Source organism: Quercus lobata, chromosome 9, assembly GCF_001633185.2.
Source record: "Quercus lobata isolate SW786 chromosome 9, ValleyOak3.0 Primary Assembly, whole genome shotgun sequence".
Taxonomy (NCBI): domain Eukaryota; kingdom Viridiplantae; phylum Streptophyta; class Magnoliopsida; order Fagales; family Fagaceae; genus Quercus; species Quercus lobata.
This window is the reverse complement of record NC_044912.1, coordinates 28,912,369-28,918,123: the sequence shown is the minus strand read 5'-3', so window position 1 is coordinate 28,918,123 and position 5,755 is coordinate 28,912,369.

Sequence of the window (5,755 nt, the reverse complement as noted above, 5' to 3'; positions counted from 1 at the left end):
GGCTCTGTGTCGAGGAGGTTGAAAGCATGGCTAGGGAATCAATGTGTGTGTTTCCACTCCTAGGGACGTGCAATAGGCTGAAGGATTCAAATCCTGATTGCAAATGCCTAACCTGACTTAAATACCCTTGCATTCTCTCATCTCTTGCTTTTAGTTTGCCCTTCACCTGGCTGACGATTAGCCTCGAGTCCGAGAACATCTTTACTGCCTTTCCTTCCATTCTTTGAACCATAGATATTCCCTCCAGCAAAGACTCATATTCAGCCTCATTATTTGTTGCTGAAAATCCCAATCTTAATGATTTCTTGATGATGAGTTTTTCAGGTGAGACCAGAACTAGTCCCACTCCAGAGCCCCTTTGATTTGCAGCACCATCAACGTATACCTTCTAGAATAAAGGTTCTTGCAGGGAGATTGTGCCAACTGATTTTCTATCCATGTTCTGTGTCACTGCTACTTCTTCTGAGGGGGGTTTAGTGAACTCGGCCACCAGGTTTGCAAAGACCGGGCCCTTGACAAAAGTACGAGGCATGTATTTGATGTCAAAAGCCCCCAAAACTGTGCCCCATTTAGCAATCCTCCATGTGTAATCAGCACTTTTAAGTATGGCCTCGAGTGAAAGCTGAGTTAGGATGACAACTGTATGTGCTTGGAAGTAATGGGGAAGTTTTTGCGTACCATGCATTATTGCCAGGATGGCTTTCTCCAATGGTAGGTAACGAACCTCGGCCTCATGTAGTGACTTGCTCACGTACTAAATTGGCCGTTGCATGCCACTATAAACTCGTATCAACACTAAACTCATGGCATGAGGGGCTACAGCAATGTAAGCAAATAGAATTTCATCAACTTTAGGGCTGGACATGATAGGTGGATGAGAGAGATATTTTTTAAGTTGTTGGAAAGCTAAAGTGCACTCCTCGGTCTACTCAAATCCCTTCCATTTATTCATCAATAGGAAGAAGAGTCTGCATCTATCCGCGGACTGGGAGATAAACCGGTTCAACGCAGCAGTCATTCCGGTTAGTTTTTGAATTTCCTTTGGATTCCGAGGTGGTTGTAAATTGTTTATTGCCTTAATTTGGTCGGGATTAACCTCGATCCCCCAATGAGTCACCATATAGCCTAGAAACTTGCCTGATCCCACACCAAAAGAGCACTTGGAAGCGTTAAGACGTTGCTTGTGTTTCCTTAGAATTTCAAAAATGTTTCCGAGGTCTCCCGCGAGCTTAGACACCACCTTGTTCTTCACCACCATATCGTCTATATAGACTTCAATACTCTTGCTCAACTGCTGCTCAAACATCTTAGTCATCATCCTTTGATAGGTAGATCCCGCATTTTTCAAGTCAAAGGGCATTACTTTGTAATGGAAGTTTCTAGTGGGAGTGACAAAGGTTGTCTTCTCCTGATCATCCAAGGCTAGTGGTATTTGATGGTACCCCTTGAAAGGCATCTAAGAAACTCATCCGAGGATGGCCAACAGTGGCATCCACCAACTGGTTTATTCAAGGCATAGGGAAGGGATCTTTTGGGCAAGCCTTGTTTAAATTCATGAAGTCCACACATACTCACCATTTCCCATTCTTTTTCTTCACTACCAAAGTATTGGCCAGCCATTCAGGGTAGAAAACTTTCTTGATAGCCCCTGCCTGCTTAAGCTTTGTCACCTCATCTTTCACAGCATCAAAATGATCTCTAGATGAGCGCCGAGGAGGTTGTTTTTTTGGGGGTAATAGATGGATTGATATTCAAATGGTGGCAAATGAAATTTGGGTCTACCCTCGGAGTTTCATAAGCACTCCACGCGAATACGTCCACGTTTTTTCTTAGGAATTCGATTAGCTTTTCTCTTTCTTGGGGAGGTAGCTTAGAGCCGACCTGAAAGAACTTCTTCAGATCATCGCCAACAGCAACCTTTTCCAGATCTTCGCACTTTGCTTCCTTGGTTGATCCATTGTCGGGCAATACCGGAGTTCTTGATTGCCATAAGTCCCTTTTAGCAGAGGCCGATGACTCAGTGTTGGGCCTATGTAAGATGGTAGCCACTATGCACTGCCTAGCCATGGACTGATTCCCCACAATCTCTTTAACCTGGCCATCGAATGGATACTTCACCTTCTGGTGCAGGGTAGAAGAGACGGCTTCTAAGGCATGAAGCCAAGGTCTAGCCACAATAGCCGTGTAAGGTGAATAAGTGTCCACCACAATAAAGTCCACTTCCACCACGTCTGAACCAGTCTGTATGGGCAATCTAATCTGACTTTTTGGAGTAACAGTTTTCCCCTCAAAACTCATTAGAGGGGAATCACATGTCGTTAGGTCCTCGGGTTTCAAATTCAGCCCCTTGTACATGTTGGGGAACATTATCTCGACAACATTTCCCTGATCTACCAACACTCTCTTCACATCATACCCCCTATCCTGAGTGTGACCACCAAAGCATCGTCATGGGGTTGGATAATTCTGATCTTATTGTCGGTCGAGAAGCCCAGAACCAATGGGGCCTTTATTTTGGCTTTTTTTGGCTTTGAATTACCGTCTTCGGTGGATAACCGAACCACAGACATCACTCTAGAGGGACAAGAATCGGTCTTACTGGGGGCGGCGAAGATGACATTGATCGTTCCCAGAGGAGGTCTCGAAAAAGCATCTCTCCGGGGATCCGAACTTGTCTGCCCCACTTAGCCACTAGAATGGTGCAGCAGCTGCTTCAACTTTCCTTCTTGGACCAACTGGTCCAAATGGTTCCACAAATTCCTGCAGTCTTCCGTAGTGTACCCTTGGTCCTAATGATATTGGCAATAAAGGCACTAGTTGCGTCTCATGGGGTTTCCAGCCATCTTGTTCGGCCATTTGAAGAATGACTTGTTCTTAATCTTCTCTAGAACCTGATGCACCGGTTCTCGGAATACTGCATTAAAGGTCTGGGTGTTGGTAGACCTTGATTGTCCAGCAAAATCTCTTCGAGGTCGGTTGTTATTGAATCGGTTCGACTTGAAATCTCTCCTCTCTTAAGGGATAACCTTAGCCTTTCCTTTACCTAGTTGCTGGTCTTCCTCAACCCTTTTATACTTGTCAATCTGGTCCATGAGTTGGTGCAGGCTGGTGACAGATTTTCCTGTTATAGACTTCCTTAAACCATGCTCGGTTGGGAGGCCGCTCTTGAAAGTGCTGATGGCGACGTCATTAAAGTTACCATCAATCTCATTGTACATCTCCCAGTACCTGTCCGAGTATATTTTCAGGGTCTCCTCTTCTCACATGGACAAAGACAGTAGAGAGTTTAAGGGTCGAGAGACCTTGTTACATGTGATAAAACGAGAGCTAAATGCCCGAGTGAGCTTCTTAAAGGAAGCTATAGAATTTGTCCTTAGGCCGTCGAACCATCTCATCGCCACGGGTCCCAAATTGGATGGGAACACCTTGCACATCAAGGTTTCGTCCTTAGAATAGACAGCCATTCTCTGACTGAAATGGCTCACATGCTCCACCGGGTCCATTCGTCTATTGTAGATGGTGAATATTGGCTGATGGAAACGTCGAGGAAGAGTTGCCCTTTCAATCCTATGCGTGAAGGGCGACCTGGAAATCTGGTCTAAGGCTTTGCTCATCGCATCATTTCTCAGCCCTCTGGGAGTTGGGCTCTTGCATCTGCGTTCACTGTGGTGTTCCTCTTTATATGAGAAGGATTCACTAGGAGGAGTCCTTGATCTGCGTCAATATCTACTATCCTTCTTCGTCGGAAGAAGAATCAGATGGGGTGGAAGTTCGTTTTCGTTGTGCATGGCGTAATTTCTTCTTTAGATAGTTGATTTCCCTTTGCATGGCTTTATTATGCTGCTCTTGAGAGACGTGACTCCCAACTCGAGAGTGGCTTTTGCTTGTATGCGTAACGTGCATGTTGCCCTCTTGATCTCTCTTACGCTCAAGGTTGGCAAACGGGTTTTCAAGTTGAGATGCTATGGATTTTGCCTGGTGTGGACCTGAACCTACCATAGTTGACCGTTGTTTTCACTATCACGCAAGTTCTTCCCACAGACGGCGCCAATTGTAGGGTCTTGATTTACAGTCCAACCCCAAAACGTATGGGATATTGGCCCAATGAGCTCAATACAATAAATTTGTAGAGAGTGGGTCGAAGAACTAGACCCTAATGAATTGAACAACGGGTAGGTTTGATTTGAATGACAGTCAAACACAAATAAGAGATTTTGATCTTAATATACTTTCAGTCCGAGGAGGTCCCCCTTTGTATAAATTAATCACAAATGGATACAAAGATAATTTAGATTGCTACAGTGTTTTATCTCTATTTTTTCGATCTCCCTCTCTCATGGAAGGTCTCTCACATTATATAGTTCCCTTTGGGTCATTTTAGTCTTACACTTGTTGATCATCTAAGCTCTTACTTGAGTACCCGTCCTATCAGATACCCTTTTTGACTTTCTGTAAGTTGTGGTGGCCAAGGTAGTACTGTTCGGAGGTTTTCTCCACATAAATGCGGCCAGAAAAGTAACTGTAGTGCATTTAATGCGGTGGTAGCAGCTTTCTCTTAGATATTTTTGGGTTTCCTTCTTTCTAGTATGCTCGTAAGGCACATTCCTATCATGGGAGCTTTTTGGAGGGTCACTTTAATTGTCGGAATACATATCTGAGCTGTATTCATCACATTTGAGGAGGAGTTCATTCTCGAATCATCCTCCACTCGTTCCTTACTTATGAGACTTTAACTGGGAAATCCCAATAGCTGTTTATTCCTCCTCGGACCTATCAATATCCTCGGACAAAGCCCAAGACCCAATATATGATCTTGGGCTTTTATCCCTACAAAACTCATGTGCATATGTTAAAAAAACTAAAATAAAACAATGAGAGAGAGAGAACTCATCCATGGCTTAAAAAAGATATAACTCTTACATCAGGTATAATTTAATCCCATATATATGTGTAATTATGATTATTTTTTTAATTGTACTATGCATATACATGAATTATATATTAGTATTGTATAAAAGATATGTCCTAAAAAAAATTGTGAACATTCCAAGTTAGGTCTTTTGTAACCTTCTATTGCAATGGAGCACAACGTGATTTTGTCAAATTTTTCATAAGCAACAATTATAAAGATAATTCAACAAAAAGATTAACTTAATATGTTTATATATATTTTTAGAACTAAAATAGAACCTTTCAACTTTCAAGTTTAATTTAGAATTTGACCTAAATTCAGGGACAAAACATATATTTTTACTAAAGTAAAATGATGAAGTTTTTTTTTTTTTTTTTTTTTTTTTTTTTTTTTTTTTTTTTGAGGGGTTAAAATGATGAAGGGTGGTAAAATTGCTTTTAGTGATTTCTTTTATTTAAAAAAAAATTTTATTTTAGAAACAATAGACTTAAACTTATGGTGTCCACTTCATGAAATTTACTTTTTATCAATTATAATTAAGACAGTAAATCAATTGATTTTTTGTGTAAGTAAAATTTAGATTCAAGTCACTTATGCGAGGACAAGGCCCAGTGTTAGTTTTAACATATAGATGACAAAGGCAGATGCTTAAGGCATTCAAATAAAAGAATGCCCCATCTTTTAACTAATATAATATATTTATGTTATATTTTAATTAAGACTTATTTACCTTTTTACCCAAATTAAGAAAAAAATTTTAAAGCCCCTTTTAATGGCTAATAGAATGCATTGTATATTAAAAAAGCCCCACTATAAACTAGTATGTTTTTATTAAAAAAAAAA